Source organism: Miscanthus floridulus, chromosome 17 (assembly GCF_019320115.1).
Source record: "Miscanthus floridulus cultivar M001 chromosome 17, ASM1932011v1, whole genome shotgun sequence".
In the NCBI taxonomy this organism is placed as follows: domain Eukaryota; kingdom Viridiplantae; phylum Streptophyta; class Magnoliopsida; order Poales; family Poaceae; genus Miscanthus; species Miscanthus floridulus.
Window position 1 is genome coordinate 106,612,542 of NC_089596.1, and position 15,666 is coordinate 106,628,207.

Sequence of the window (15,666 nt, forward strand, 5' to 3'; positions counted from 1 at the left end):
CGAGGCTCGCGGCGATGGGGCCTCGGGCGAGTCGGACAATCGGCCGAGGCCAGCAGCGTTTAGCTGGTTTCGATCTTTACGAAGTCTAAGCAGTCATTTTTTGGATCTTGCTTAGGGTACCCCTTCTCACGGTATCCGACAGTAGCCCCCGAGCCTTGGGGGGAGTGGAGGCACTCCCCCTGAGGTTCTGACGAGAATTGGCTCTTGATAGTTCCTGTCGGGATGTTGTTTTGTCTTCGAGGTTTCGGTGGGTGCGCGCGAGCGCACCCGCCGGGTGTAGCCCCCGAGGCCCTGGAGGAGTGATTTCACTTCTCCAGGGGCTTTTCTCTCTTTCGAGTGGGGAGTTACATTGTGTTTGCCGGGCCCGTGGGTGCGAGTTCGGATCGCAGGGCCTCGACGATGCTGCGGGAAGAGCCCCTTAGCCTCCGCCTGGAGCGAGAGGGCCGTCAGGGGTTCACCCGACTTTTTGTTCGACCCTCGCGCTTCCTTTTCGCTCGGAAGGAGGGGTGGAAGATGCCACGCTACCCTCGGCGGGCGCGAGCGACGGCATTTCCGGTGAGCTGTTATCGGGTAAGTCCGAGTGGAGGCCCGTACCCCGTTCGCTGGGGGTCGGCTAGCGGTCCTGAGACGCGCTCCAAGAGTACCGGAGGGTTTCTCTAGTGGGTGCCGAGGCCGTTCGCTGGGCCTCGGTGGCTCGGTGCCTCCCTACGGTGGGATCCCATTCGGAGACTTCCCTGCCGGTCTCGGACACGACACAGGGCATCCCAAGCGTATCGCTTGCTTGGGCCTCGGCCTCGCATAGGCTCGCCCGTAGTCGCCCCTGACTCTGTTGTCCTGGGGCGGCTGTCGAAACCCCTGGAGGCCCAGCCTTCGAACCCCTGGACCGTAACGGGCTTGGGTCGCTTGTCTTTATCTCGGGTGCAGGAAGAGCCCCCGAGCCTCCGCACGGAGCGAGAGGGTGGTCAGGGGTCCTCCCGTCTTTTTTGCCCGTCCCCCGCCCGTCCTTTTCGCTCGGACGGGGGGGGGCTGTTTGCCGAGCCCACTCGTGTGCGAGCCTGAGCTGCTGGGTCTCGGCAAAGTTGCAGGAGGGCCCCCGAGTCTCTCGCGCGGAGCGAGAGAGCGGTCAGAGGTCCCCTGGCTTTTGGTTCGCCCCTCGCGTGTGAGGGTCTGACTGCCGAGCCCCCCTCGGGTGCGAGCCTAGGTCGCGGGGTCTCGGCGTCTTTTTGCAGAAGGAGCTCCCTAGCCTCTGCACGGAGCAAGAGGGCCGTCAGGAGTTCTTCCGGCTTTTTGAACGACCCTCGCACTTCCTTTTCGCTTGGAAGGAGGGTTTGTATTGCCGAGCCCCCTCGTGTGCGAGCCCAAGTCGCTGGGATTCGGCAATGTGTCGCAGGAAGAGTCCCTTAGCCTCTGCACGGAGCAAGAGGGCCGTCAGGGATTCTCCTGACTTTTTGTTCGACCCTCGCGCTTCCTTTCCGCTCGGAAGGAGGGTTTGTGTTGCCGAGTCCCCTCGTGTGCGAGCCCAGGTCGCTGGGACTCGGCAACGTTTTGCAGGAAGAGTCCCCTAGCCTCTGCGCGGAGCGAGAGGGCCGTCAGGGATTCTCCTGACTTTTTGTTCGACCCTCGCGCTTCCTTTTCGCTCGGAAGGAGGGGTGGAAGATGCCACGCTACCCTCGGTGGGCGCGAGCGACGGCATTTCCGGTGAGCTGTTATCGGGTAAGTCCGAGTGGAGGCCCGTACCCCGTTCGCTGGGGGTCGGCTAGCGGTCCGGAGACGCGCTCCAAGAGTACCGGAGGGTTTCTCTAGTGGGTGCCGAGGCCGTTCGCTGGGCCTCGGTGGCTCGGTGCCTCCCTACGGTGGGATCCCATTCGGAGACTTCCCTGCCGGTCTCGGACACGACACAGGGCATCCCAAGCGTCTCGCTTGCTTGGGCCTCGGCCTCGCATAGGCTCGCCCGTAGTCGCCCCTGACTCTGTTGTCCTGGGGCGGCTGTCGAAACCCCTGAGGGCCCAGCCTTCGAACCCCTGGACCGTAACGGGCTCGGTGCCTGGTTCCTTTGCCTGAAAGGAATCGGGTGGGGGTTACCTCTCTCCCTGCGGTTAGCAACGGCAGGCGCGCCTTTTGAGGCAGCTTTTTCGGGGAGGTGGAACGGCGCCTGCTGCTGCTGCGGTTGGGCGTGACGTGGCGTCGGTCGACGGGACGTAACTGCACGCGCAATTAATGAGGAGGGAGTGGGCGGTAAGACCGGATCTGGATAACCGCGCCGGATTTCCTAGGGGAAACTTCCCCGATTTCGTCGCCCGGTGGTTTCGATTCGTCCCTGCATAAATACGCAAACAGCCTCGCCCTCTCCCTCCTTACCTTTTCCGCGTTCGCTTTTGCTGCCTCCGTGCCGTCGCTGAGAGCATAGAGCGCCGGGGAAGAGAAGTGCGAGGGCGAGAGATCGAAAGAGAGAGGGAGAGAGATTACCGCCGTAGCAGCGTCCTCCGCCGCACAATGGCTGGTGGTCCCGTCATCCTCCCGGCGGATCCCTGGGAGCGGTCCGACGTCACCGAGGAGAAGCTGCAGTCGCTCGTGGAGGCCGGTCTTCTTCGCCCGATCACCGACCCCGACGAGCCGGAGTGGATTGCTCCGGGGGACGAGTCGGAGCCGAGGCCGCGCGACGGTTACGTGGTGAGCTTCGTCGTCTTCCACGAGCGAGGCTTCGGGTCGCCGGCGGATAGCTTCATGCGGGCACTCCCGCACTACTATGGCGTGGAGCTGCACAATTTCAGCCCCAACTCCATCGCGCAGGCGGCCATCTTCGTCGCCGTCTGCGAGGGGTATCTGGGGATCGCTCCCCACTGGGAGTTGTGGCTCCATTTGTTCCGAGCGACGTTCACCTCCAAGCCGGGGGGAACGAGGGGGGCTCGGAAGGCGCAGAGGGCCAGCGGCTGCACCCTCCACGTGCGCCAAGACCGGCAGTCCCTCTACATCCCGGCCCAGCTGTCAACGTCCAACCGTCGTTGGTATGACGGCTGGTTCTACCTCCGCAACGACGGCGGAGGACTTCCCCCTTATACCGGGCGGGTTGTAGAGAGTCAACCGGAGAAATGGGGGTACGGCGTTATCAAGGTCGACCAGCCTAGGCTGGAACCGCTCTTGAGGGCCTTGGGGAAGCTGCGTGACTGCGGCCTTTCGGCGGCCGTGGTCGTGGCGGCCTTTCACCGCCGGAGGGTGTTGCCGCTAATGGCCCGGCGGCGGCGGCTGTTCGAGATGACGCCGAGCGACCCGGTCGCCGGTATCAAGATGTCTGCCTTCGCCCTTACCGATGACGAGACCCTGCGTCGGGTGAGGGAGGCGGTAGACGGGAAGCCGAGGCTCGATGACTTGATGCCGTTCCCGATGCGCCCGTCGCGGGGGTATGTCTCGCTGGTAAGTTGGATGTTGTCGAGGCTTTCGCGTCCTTCTTGTTTTTCGCCTTTTTGGTCTGTTGTCTTACTTCGTCGTTCTCACAGGGGATAAGAGACGTGCGAGGCTCCCCGCCGCCCGTTCCTGAGGACGCCCGGCGGCGATCCGTGAACAGGGCGCGTGCCGAGGAGGAGGAGAAGAAGAAAGATGCCCAGGAGGCGAAGCGCACGAAGAAGATCCTCGCGCGCGAAAAGCTGGACGCCCGTCGCCGGCGCCAGAGGCTCGACGGTCTCCCTTTGGAGCCGTCTCCCTCGTCGTCGGTGTCGGATTCTTCGAGCGACGGCGGTGGGCGCGAGGTGGGGACGGCCTGCCTGGAACACCTCCCCGACATCAGGGAGATGGTTCCCGGGGCGCCGGCAAGGAGCCTGACGCCCCTAGGAGGAGGAGGAGGTGTCCCGGGGCCAGTGGTGGCCCGTCCCGGCGCCGAGGCCGGCACACCCGAGGCGCGGGTGTCGGAGGAGCGTGCCGTCGGCCCGATGGGTTCGACGGTGGAGGTTGAGCGGGTGACGGTGGGGGCGACCCCATTATCTCCGCGAAGGGTCGAGGAGGTGCCGGGGTCCGACGAGGACCAGCTGGCGCTGGTGGACACCGAGGCCGCGCTGCTGCCACCACCGCCGCCGTTGCAGAGGAGGCGGACGGTGTCGAAGCGGTTGCATCCCCGTTCGCGGTAAGCGTCTTTCCTGGCGGAGTCCGCTTCTTGTTTGCCCCTTGGTTGCATGCTGACCTTGGGAGTGTCTTTTCTTGCAGCCAGACGCTTCTGGTGGGAGACCCTCCCTTGGCGCCCCGTAAGGCGCTCAAGGTGAACGTTAGCTCTTCCGCCCATCAGGCAGCGGAGGCGCAGGCAGGCGTGCGACGCGGCGCGGCGTCGGGTGAGGCCGTTTCGGAGGAGGCGGCTGCCCAGGAACAGGGGGCCGAGGCGGCTGCGGAGCGAGTGGAGGCGGAGGCTGCCCAGGAACAGGGGGCCGAGGCGGCCGCGGAGGAGGCTGGGGCGTCTGCTATTGCCGAGGCCACTGAGGGCGAGGCCGGAGCCCCCAAGACCTCCGACGTCAGGGCGGTGGACGCCGAGGCCATCAAGGTAGAGATGGCGGAGGCCAGAGCCCTCGGGTCCGTCGAGACCGAGGCGATGGAGGTGGAGACGGGGCAAATTTTGGCGCCGCCCCTGGTTCAGACAATCTCGTCTGATGATTCCTCCCGAGGGAAGGAGGCGGCGGACGCCGAGGCGGCCAGTGCCGTGGAGCAGCAAGTCCCAGATCCTGCCGAGGGGAGTTCGGCCCTTGTCCCGCTACGGCCCGAGCCCCGTGGGTGGAACTTCCCGCGTGTTTTCTGGCGGGACCAGGCTGATCCCGAGGGGGAGCCTGTGTTCGCCCTTGAGGACGTCGCCAAGGGGGGGCGTTGGGATACCCTCGAGGAGTATCGCCAATTGGCAGTGCGGTCGCTGCAGACAGCGATGACCATTATGGGTCAGGACTTGCCCGGTGTCACGCGGGTAAGTACTTTCCCCTCTCGTGCCGCGTTGTTTTCTCTCCGAGCCCGCTCGCAGTGTTTTGACGTGTGTTTTTTGTTTTGCCTCCTTAGGAGCTCGAGACCCGATCCCTTGGGAAATCGGTGTTCCTGCGAAATGAGAGGGATATCTGGGACCAGCTCCGGCGCCAGAAGGGCTTGCTTGCCGATGCCCAGGGACTATTGTCGGCGCGGAGTGCGGAAGTGGAGGACCTCCGCCTTCGTTGTGCCGACATTCAGGCGGAGTTGGCCATGGCTAAGGAGCAGTCCGCCCCTCTGGTGGCCAAGATCAAGGAACTGGAGGAGGAGCGAGACTCCTTCAGGCTTCGGGCCCAAGAAGCGACGGCCTCTGCGAAGGCTACAGCCGGGCAGCTGGGTGCGGAGCAGAGCGAGCATCAGGCGACAAAAGTCGCCCTGGCAGAGGCTACCAAGGCGGCCGAGGCCTCTCGGGTCGAGGTCTCAGCCTGGAAGGGCAAGGCCGAGGGTAAGTTCCGCTGAACCATGTTCCTCGTTCCATTTGCTCTTTTTGTCCTGGTTCGCGCTTGACTCCTGACCCCTTGTTGCGACGTAGATCTGGAGAAAGAGGCCTCCCAGGCGGCTGAGGCCTCCGTCGCGGCGCAAGCAGCGCTGGATGTCGAGGTCCGGGAGCACGAGGCGCTGCGCAGCGCTGTCCGGTCTGCCTGCGAGGCTCTGGACGTCGAGGAGGTCCAATCAGCTAGCTCCCTTGGGAGCCGCCTCATTGCGTTGAGCGGCCACGTCCACGAGAGACTCCGAGGGGCGTTGCACATGGGTGTCAAGCGCGCCCTGGCCGTCGTCTCCTCGCACTACGCCATCAACCTCGAGGCTGTCAGCGACGGCTATGTGTTGCCAGAAGATGACGAGGAGGCTGATGCAGAGGTCGTGAGGCTGTTGGAGGCGGCCGAGGCACCTGGCACCGCGTTGGCCAAGCTGTTCGAAGAAGAGGTGGTCCCTCCCGCGCCAGCCGCCGATCCTTGAGCTTTGACCTGGGCCAAAAGGGGCCATGTAACCGGATCGAGTTAGTTGCCGAATCGTGACGTTTTTTGTGGCCGTCGAGGCCCTTAAATTATTTGCGTATGTGTGCTTCTTAACCGTTTTCCATTCTATTTCTAAGTTCGTGCCCTCTGTCTCGATCACGAAGAAATCCCTCGGAACCTAAGCCGTCCTTCGGCGAAGGGCGGTGAGGGAGCTGCCGTAGCCCAGAGGCGTAGGCCGTTCTCACGACCCGGCCGGCCCTTTGGCCTCCAGACAGGCTTTTGGTCTTTGGGTTTCTTGCGAAAGTCCCGTCGGAGCGCGAGAGAGTTTGGCGTGGAAATTTTCGGAAAAACGGTTGAGAAATGGTGTCCGGGACTTAGGGGGGTTCCCCCTTTTTAGCCCCCGAGGGAGGCTCGACTTTGCAGAGGCAGAGCCGAGTCTCCCTTATTGCGTTATAGTGACGTCGAGCCCCTATCGATAGACAACCTCTCTGCAAAGAACTTCCTCGGAACCTAAGCTGTCCTTTGGGCGAAACGGTGGTGAGGGAGCTGCCGTAGCCCAGAGGCATAGGCCGTTCTCACGACTCGGCCGGCCTTTTCGCCCTTGAGACGATCTTTCGGTCCTTGGGTTCTATACAGCCGATTTGTCTATAAGGGGGTTCCTCGAAAGATTATAACAATTAAAGAACGCTTCTTTATTTATTTCGAGAAACAATGTAAACAACGTTTGGAAATTTAAGGGTAGAAACGACGTAGCTGTTCTATGTTCCAAGCGTTGGTGAAGATTTCGCCCTTCTCGTTGGCTAACTTGTAGGTCCCGGGCTTCAGCACTTGAGCGACGATATACGGCCCCTCCCAGGGTGGGGTCAGCTTGTGGCGGCCCTTGTTGCTCTGCCTCAGTCTCAGCACTAGGTCGCCCACCTTCAGGTCCCGGCTTTGGACGCGCCGGGCTTGGTAGCGTCGTAGGGCTTGCTGATACCTGGCTGAGTGTAGTAGCGCGACGTCGCGGGCTTCCTCCAGTTGGTCGAGGGCGTCTTCGCGGGCAGTGCGGTTGCTTTGCTCGTTGTACGCCTGTAGCCTCGGAGAGCCGTATTCTAAGTCAGTGGGGAGGATGGCCTCGGCTCCATAGACCAGGAAGAACGGTGTGAATCCCGTGGCTCGGCTCGGGGTATTTCTTAGGCTCCAGATGACTGACGGGAGTTCGGCAAGCCATTTCTTGCCAAACTTCTTCAACTGGTTGAATATTCTTGGCTTAAGGCCTTGTAGGATCATGCCGTTGGCACGCTCTACTTGGCCATTCGTCCTTGGGTGCCCTACGGCCGCCCAGGCCACCCGGATGTGGTGGTCGTCGCAAAACGTTAGGAACTTGCGCCCGGTGAATTGTGTCCCATTGTCAGTGATGATGGTGTTAGGAACCCCGAACCTGTGGATGATATCCGTAAAGAACAGCACTGCTTGCTCGGATTTGATCTGAGCGATCGGACGAGCCTCGATCCATTTAGAGAATTTGTCGATAGCTACCAGCAGATGGGTATAGCCCCCGGGTGCCTTCTGCAGAGGCCCAACCATGTCCAGTCCCCACACAGCGAATGGCCATGTGATGGGGATGGTTTGGAGGGCTTGGGCCGGGAGGTGCGTCTGTCGAGCATAGTACTGGCACCCCTCGCAGGTGCGTACTAGCTTTGTGGCGTCGGCCACCGCTGTTGGCCAATAGAAACCTTGGCGGAAGGCGTTACCTACGAGCGTCCGAGGCGCCGCGTGGTGCCCGCAGACTCCCGCGTGTAAGTCCTGAAGTAAGGATTGGCCAGCCTCGGTGGTGATGCATCGTTGGAGAATACCAGATGGGCTGCGCCTATATAACTCGCCGTCGCAGAGGACGTAAGTCTTGGCGCGTCGCGCAAGCCGTCGGGCTTCGGTTCTGTCAGCAGGAAGCTCTCCTCGACGAGGCGATCAAGGAGAGGGACTCGCCAGTCCGTTCCTTGGTCGGTCTTGGGAGGCTCTTCGTCAATCGCCATCGCCTCGGGCTCGGCTGGCGGGGTCCCGGCGGCAGAGGGGGCCTCGAGCCCTGCGGTGGGCTCGGCCGATGGGTCCTCTTCCGTCGCCGAGGCGTAGTCGACGGACGGCTTGTGGAGGTCTCTGGCGAAGACGTTCGGAGGGGCCAGGGGTCCGTGCCGACGCCATCTTTGCCAGTTCGTCCGCGGCCTCGTTGAACTTTCGTGCAACGTGGTTGAGTTCGAGACCATCGAACTTGTTCTCCAGACGACGTACCATCGCGCAGTACGCCTTCATTTTGGGGTCGTGGCAGCTTGACTCTTTCATCACCTGATCGACGACGAGCTGCGAATCACCCCGTACGTCGAGACGTCGTACTCCAAGTTCGATGGCGATTTGCAGGCCGTTGACGAGGGCCTCGTATTCGGCGACATTGTTGGAGGCGGCGAAGTGAAGCCGGATCATGTAGCGCATGTGTATTCCGAGGGGCGAGACCAGGAGCAGGCCCGCGCCGGCCCCAGTCTTCATCAGAGACCCGTCGAAGTACATGGTCCAGCATTCTGATTGGATTTGAACGGGTGGCAGCTGTGTGTCGGTCCACTCGGCTACAAAGTCGGCCAGGACCTGTGATTTGATCGCTTTCCGAGGCGCGAAAGACAAGGTCTCCCCCATGAGTTCGACAGCCCATTTGGCTATTCTACCCGAGGCCTCCCGGTTTTGGATTATCTCTCCCAGAGGAAAAGACGACACCACAGTCACCGGGTGGGACTCGAAGTAGTGACGCAGCTTGCGTCGAGCCAAGACTATGGCGTAAACTAACTTCTGGATGTGCGGGGTAACGTGTCTTAGTCTCGGAGAGCACTTCGCTGATGAAGTAGACAGGTCGCTGGATGGGCAGAGCGTGTCCCTTCTCCTGCCTCTCGACGACTACGGCCGCGCTGACCACTTGGGTCGTCGCGGCGACGTAGAGTAAGAGGTGTTCGCCCTCGGTGGGCGGAACCAGGACGGGGGGGGTTGGTGAGCAGTGCTTTGAGCCTGGCGAGGGCTTCCTCGGCCTCGGCGGTCCAAGAAAAGCGCTCGGCCTTTCTCAAAAGGCGGTACAGGGGCAGGCCTTTTTCGCCAAGGCGGGAGATGAAGCGGCTCAGGGCCGCAAGGCATCCCATGACCCTCTGCATGCCTTTGAGGTCTCGGATCGGGCCCATGTGGGTCACGGCCGAGACCTTCTCCGGGTTGGCCTCGATCCCACGTTCCGAGACTATGAATCCTAAGAGCATGCCTCGGGGGACCCCGAAGACACACTTCTCGGGGTTGAGCTTGATGTCCTTCTTTCTAAGACATGTGAAGGCAACCTCCAGGTCGCCGACGAGATCGCCGGCCTTCCTGGACTTGACTACGATGTCATCCACATAGGCCTCAACGGTTCGTCCGATATGTTCGCCAAAGACTTGGATCATGCACCGTTGGTAAGTGGCCCCTGCGTTTCTGAGGCCAAACGGCATGGTTACGTAGCAGTACATGCCGAATGGAGTGATGAAAGAAGTCGCGAGCTGGTCGGACTCTTTCATCTTGATTTGGTGGTAACCGGAATACGCATCAAGGAAGGAGAGGGTTTCGCATCCTGCAGTGGAGTCGACGATTTGGTCAATTCGTGGTAGTGGGAATGGGACTTTCGGGCATGCTTTATTTAGACCAGTGTAGTCCACGCACATCCTCCACTTGCCACTTTTCTTCCTGACTAGTACAGGGTTAGCCAACCACTCTGGATGGGATACTTCCTTGATGAACCCGGCTGCCACGAGCTTCTGTACTTCTTCGCCGATGGCCCTGCGCTTCTCCTCGTCAAACCGGCGCAGGCGCTGCTTTGTCGGCCTGGAGCCTGGCCGGATATCTAAGGCGTGCTCGGCGACCTCCCTTGGTATGCCTGGCATGTCCGAGGGACTCCATGCGAACATATCGACGTTCGCACGGAGAAAGTCGACGAGCACGGCCTCCTATTTGCTGTCGAGGGTGGCGCTGATCTTCAGTCCCCGACCGTCGGGGACGGTGGGATCGACTGGGACGAACTTGACGGCCTCCGCGGGTTCGAAGGTCCCGGCGCGCCGCTTGGCGTCGGGAACCTTGCTACCAAGCTGGTCGAGGTTGGCGATGAGGGTCTCAGCCTCCACGATGGCCTCGGCGTACTCGATGCACTCGACGTCGCAGTCGTATGCGTGCTCGTATGTGGACTCGACGGTGATGATGCCAGTTGGGGCCTGGCATCTTGAGCTTGAGGTAGGTGTAGTTGGGGATCGCCATGAACTTGGCGTAGCATGGGCGCCCCAAGATGGCGTGGTAAGCCCCCTTGAATTCAACTACCTCGAAGGAGAGGGCTTCCTTACGGTAGTTGGATGGGGTGCCAAAGCAGACGGGTAAGTCGATGCGTCCGAGGGGTCGTGTGCGCTTCCCTGGCACTGACGCCGTGGAAGGGCGCGGAACCACCCCGAAGCCGTGATTGGTCGAGCTCCAGGAGCTCCAGAGTGTTGGCGTAGAGGATGTTGAGGCCGCTGCCTCCGTCCATGAGTACTTTGGTGAGCCGGGTGTTGCCGATGATCGGGTCGACGACCAGCGGGTACTGCCCGGGGTTTGGAACGTAATCAGGGTGGTCATCCCGGTCAAAGGTGATTGCTTCCCGAGACCAATCGAGGTACCGGGGGGTGGCTACCCTGACCGAGAAGACCTCCCGGCGTTCCCTCTTTCGCTGGCGCGCCGTGAGGCATGCCGAGGGTCCGCCAAAGATCATGAAAGCGTTGCGTACCTCGGGAAACCCATCATCTTTATCACCGTCCCTTTCGCCGGCGCCCCTTTTCCTGGCCTCATCGTCGTCGGGGAGCCCGAGCCTGGCGTAGTAACGCCGGAGCATGGTGCATTCCTCGAGGGCATGCTTCACCGGGCCTTGATGGTAAGGACAGGGCTTCTTTAGCATGTCGTCAAATAGCCCAGGGCCGCGGGGGCCTCGGGGATTCCTGCGATCTGTTGTGGCGACGTGAACGGCCTCGAGGACCTCCTGCTTCCCCGGGCGGCCCTTCTTCTTTCTCTTAGGGATGCGGGTGGGCGAGGCCTCGGGGGCCTCGTCCTTCTGCTTCCCCTTGGCGTCGTTGTTGGGGAAGATGGCCCCCACCGCCTCTTCGCCCGAGGCGAAGTTGGTGGCGATGTCGAGGAGCGCGGCGGCAGAGCGCGGGACGTTGCGCCCTAACTCTCGGACCAAGTCCCAACAAGTGGTGCCGGAGAGGAAAGCCTGGACGATCTCCGAGTCACCGACGCTGGGTAGCTCGGTGCACTGTTTGGAGAAGCGCCGGATGAAGTCTCGGAGAGACTCGTCCGGCTTCTGGCGGCAGTTCTTGAGATCCCAGGAATTCCCAGGGCGCACGTAAGTGCCCTGGAAGTTTCCGACGAAGATCCTAACCAAGTCGCGCCAGTCGTGGATTTGCGAGGGGGGGAGATGCTCAAGCCAGGCTCGCGCCGAGTCCGTCAAGAGTAAAGGGAGATTGCGGATGATGAGCAGATCATCGTCCGCGCCACCCAGCTGACAAGCCAGGCGATAATCGGCTAGCCATAGCTCAGGGTTCGTCTCGCCGCTATACTTGGTGAGGTTGGCCGGCTGTCGGAACCGGGCGGGGAAAGGAGCTACGCGGATGGCCCTGCTGAAGACCCGAGGTCCTGGCGGCTCAGGGGAGGGGCTGCGGTCCTCACCACTGTCGTAGCGACCGCCTCGGTGCGGGTGGTAGCCTCGGGCGGCTCCATCGTCGTGGCGCCGTCGCCTGCCAACTACCTCGTGGTCGCCTTGTACCTCGCGTTGGTGTCCAGGTCGGTCGCGCACCGAGGGGGCCCTGTTGACCGTCGGCGCGCGAGCGGGCTCGGGACGGACCGAGGCATCCTGGCCTTGGCGAGGTCGTGCCGTGGGTTGCTCCGAAGTGCCTCCGCGCCGGCGGGAGGCGGAACTTTCGGCCTGCTGCACTGCTGCGGTCTCGAGGAGGTCGCGGAGCTCTCCGCGGACCCGTCGCCCTTCGGTGGTGGAGGGCTCGGGCATCGCTCGGATCAGCATCGCAGCAGCTGCGACATTCTGGCTAGCGCGGTTAAAGATTGGGGGTGGCTCTCCGCCCTCGTTGTCGTTGATGCGGTGATGAACGTCGCGGGCCCGCCCTCGGGCTCCTCCGCCCTCACCGCGCCCTCGCTGCTCCTGCTCGAGAGTGTCCCGGAGCTGTTGCAGAAGGAGTCGGTCCTATTCGACCTTGGCCTGAAGCTCGCGGAGCTGCTCCAGGTCTGGGCAACGATGCCCCCCGTGGACGAGATTCTTGTTCCGCGCTGCCGGGGCTGCGAGACGCGGAGGCGTGGCACCACCCGTCCCCGCCCGGGGCGGTGAACGAGTGCCTGTCCCCTCTTCCTCTTCGCCCACCGTTGGCATCCCGAGCCCGACGTGGAAGCACTCACGGGATGGATCGTAAGTCCCTTCGTCGTCGGAGTCGGAATAGCCGAGGCAGTAGTCGCTTGCGGCCAAGAATTGGCGTAAAGCCCCAGGGTTGTGGAGTTCGGAGAAATTCACCCCGGGCCACGCCTCGTCCTCGTCCGAGGGGTCGGAGTGGGTGCTCAGGTCGAGAGCGGAGCGCTGGCGGCGTTCCGAGGGGTGCTCGTGAGCAGCAGCGTAAGCGTAGGCGTAGGAGGTGGCGGCATTTCTCAACCCAAAGGGGTATGGGAACGGGGCCGTCTCCAGATTCTGCCCCGCCGGGGTCGGTTCTTCAGGGAGTGGCGGAGCGGAGTTAGATGACTGGGCATCGTCGTAAGCCCTCGGCGATTTTCCTTTGTCCAGGCTCAGGTCAGACAGGTCCCCAGTTAGGGACCCCGTACCAACAGCTGGTCGCAGGATATCGGCGGGGAGTGTCGTGCTGCCCCGGGCTCGCGTAGCGTCGGGGTGGCCTTGCTCGCGCCGTGCCCGGCGAGCGTGGCGAGAGCGGCCGCCCGGACGCCGCCTACGCCTGGGCTGCCGGGGCGCGACTTCGTCGTCGGACGGTGGGGTTCGAGGAGTGAGGAGCACCATGTCGTACTCATGCCCTAGAGACATGAACTCTAGGCTCCCGAACCAAACTATGGTACCGAGGCGCAATGGTCGTATGTGGTCTGCCATCCGGAACTTGCTAGGATGACGAAGCTGACACGCAGAGACCCCTACCCTGACGCGCCAACTGTCGGTGTTTTGGAACCGGGGGTCCCTCAACCAACGAGTGAATTTGTACTGCGTGTCCCTAATTCCCGGATGGTGATGCAAAGAGACACAAGGTTTATACTGGTTCGGGCAGTCGAGGCCCTACGTCCAGTCTGAGAGATTGATCTTGTATTCCTTGCACCGGAGTGCTCGTGGTAGGGGGTTACAAGCTGAGTGAGAGAGGGAGCTAGCCCCAGGTCTCGGCGAGGGTGGTGCGAACTGCTTGGGACGTTGCTCCCAAGCAGCGTGGAAGTGCGTAATTCTATCGGTGTGTTTTTCCTTCCGCCCCCCCCCAGAAATGGCCCTGGCTACCTCCTTTTATAGTTACAAGGAGGAAGCGAGAGGTACATGAGAAGGCTACTATTTGCTGACGTATTCCGCTCCCTGAAGCAGTATGGCGTCGTGGGAGTTCCAGTCGATGTCTAGTCGGTATGGTCTTCAAGGCTGACGACATGCTGCGCTCTTGTACTTTTGTTGACTTGGTGAAATGCCGAGGCCTGGGGGCTGCTGTAGTAGGCTGTGTCGAGACCTATCGCGCTGAGGCCGAGACCCACTGTGCTGAGGCCTGCTGTGCCGAGGCCTTTAGCGGGTGGCAATGTGAGGTCTGGGCGGCCATCGCCGATAGTTGATTTGGGCGGAACAGTGCCGAACATGCGTCTACAGGATACGGTGCCCTGTATCGTCAGTAAGGGATGGTAAAAAGGCGATTTGACCGTTGTCCTGTCGCGGCATGCTGCCGATCGTGACTTTCGTAGTGAGGGCAGCTGGGTGCATTAATTGGATGCGATAGCCTGCCAGAGTGACTTTTGAGGTGGAGGTGACGAGATTGCGGGACGAGCCCAGCCTCGGGCGAGGCGGAGCATGGCCAGTTCGCCCGAGGCCCTACCGGGAGTCTCGGGCGAGGCGGAATCCGAGGCTCATCGGGGGTCTCGAGCGGGGCGGAGCGGTTGGTTCGCTGGCCCCGAGGTCACAGGAACCCGGTTCTGACTCCCCACGTCGTGTCCGTCCTTGGTGCAGGAGTTTAGGCAGCACAGTAGCCGGTAACCCTTGCACAGTCCCGTCGTGGATGGCAGGGTGCTGACGTGACGGACGTCTGGTCAGTGACATGCTGGTCGTACTCGGTCTTGTGCGTCGTGGGGCTCCAGTACGGCTTGATGCAGGACATGGCGGGCGACGTGCGGGTTGCCGTGTAATGACGTCGTAGGGGGCAGCGGCTATACCGAGGCCGAGCCATCGCGGGGGGCTCGGTGGTCATGGACCCTCAGGCTGCCGAGCCCGTGAAGCAAACTGTCGAGGTCCTTGGGGGGAGTTATTGGCCTTGGGTACTGATTCCGAGGCTACAGTAGCCCAGATGTGGCTCCCCACGCTGCATTGTCCTCGGTGCAGGAGTTGGCAGCATAGTGAGGCATGGGCGTCACGGTGGTTAGTACAGTGGCGGGTAACCCCTACCCAGTCCTGCCTCCTGTCCCATCGGCCATTCTGCTGTACTGTGCCGGGCGTGCGGCTGTTGTCAGGGGCAGCAGTTGGCTGAGTTGTCGTGACACGACGTTTTGCCAGAGGGACGGGAGAAGGAAGAGGTGGCGGAGTGCTGCCGAGTCCGCCTTGCGCGAGACAGAGGGTCGGTGGCCCGGCCGAGGCCTTTGACGGGGAATCGGCCGAGGCCCGTGGTGAGGGGCCTCGGGCGAAGCGGAGGGTCGGCCGAGGCTCGCGGCGATGGGGCCTCGGGCGAGTCGGACAATCGGCCGAGGCCAGCAGCGTTTAGCTGGTTTCGATCTTTACGAAGTCTAAGCAGTCGTTTTTTGGATCTTGCTTAGGGTACCCCTTCTCACGGTATCCGACACGACTACTGCTCCATGGCCGGAGACAGCGAGACCTCGTCGGAGTTCACGAGAATCAGTCTACGAGCCATGATTCGAAGCGAGAAAAACAGCGAGAGGTAGAGGAGAAGATGGTGAACTAGACTAGGCATCTTACCGAGGCGCAGAGCGGACGGAGGCGGCGCGCGGCTCGGCGACTTGTGCTCGGCGGCTAGGGCTATGGCGGCGCTGCGTGCTAGAACAGAGGCGGCGGCTGCGCTTAGAGCTGGATGGGGCGGCGTGATGCGGTACAGGGGCTCTGACTACTATTTAAGAGGCGGGGAAGCTTGGCGCGCACGGCAACGAACGACGCCTGGGCGGCAGCGGACTCTCGCGGCGGCGGAGTCCGGCGCGGACACGGCGCAAGGTAGAAGACGGAGAGGACGCTGGCCGGCAGGTTCCACAAGTCAGCGATAGGAGAGGCGCGGGAGAGAGGGGAAGCGGCGCGGGCGACGCGGCTGTGCGGGCGCGGCTGGGCTGGGATGGAGGAAGAGAGGTCGAGCGGGGTTGGGTCGACCTGCTAGTGCGGAGGCGCGAGGAAGATGGGAGCGGGCCGAGAGCGGAGGCGCGGGGGAGGGAAAAAAGGCCGGCGGGGAAAGAGAGCAGATGGGTCGGCCTGCTGGGTTGCCTGCGGCCACGGGCC